Source organism: Macrobrachium nipponense, chromosome 14 (genome assembly GCF_015104395.2).
Source record: "Macrobrachium nipponense isolate FS-2020 chromosome 14, ASM1510439v2, whole genome shotgun sequence".
Taxonomy (NCBI): Eukaryota; Metazoa; Arthropoda; class Malacostraca; order Decapoda; family Palaemonidae; genus Macrobrachium; species Macrobrachium nipponense.
In genome coordinates, this window is record NC_087207.1 from 92,546,039 (window position 1) to 92,546,543 (window position 505).

The following is a 505-nucleotide window of genomic DNA, read 5'->3' on the forward strand; positions in this document are numbered from 1 at the left end:
TTAAACTTATGATGATATCTTCCTTCTGATGTGAGGTTTCTAGTAGAAAACACGAAGTATAAAAAATACATATATTCTTCTGAGATTACATGATGAATATCAGATAGGATTGTACAGGTCTTCTAATGACGATGGCTTGATCGCTTCTGCCAATGATGATGGCTAATTCAACTCTGACTACCATCTCGGTTACAAATCATAAAGGAAGCAGACAGTAGCTCGAACATATGAACATACATACAGATGAGACACATTACAAATCACGTAGGCCATTTGAATTATAGGTCGAGGTAGTTGTCTCAAGCAGGAAGCTTGGACTAATGTTTTCTAAACAAATGAAGGACCACAGGTGACAGCACGTCATCTTAGCCTACTTTATTATATACGTCATCTTAGCATACTTTATCGCCTCTGGTCTGATCACATTCCTGCAAGCAATCTGGTTGACCTCTTTAGTTTTAGTTTTTTATATATATGGAATAACATTCCATATTTTTATTATGTA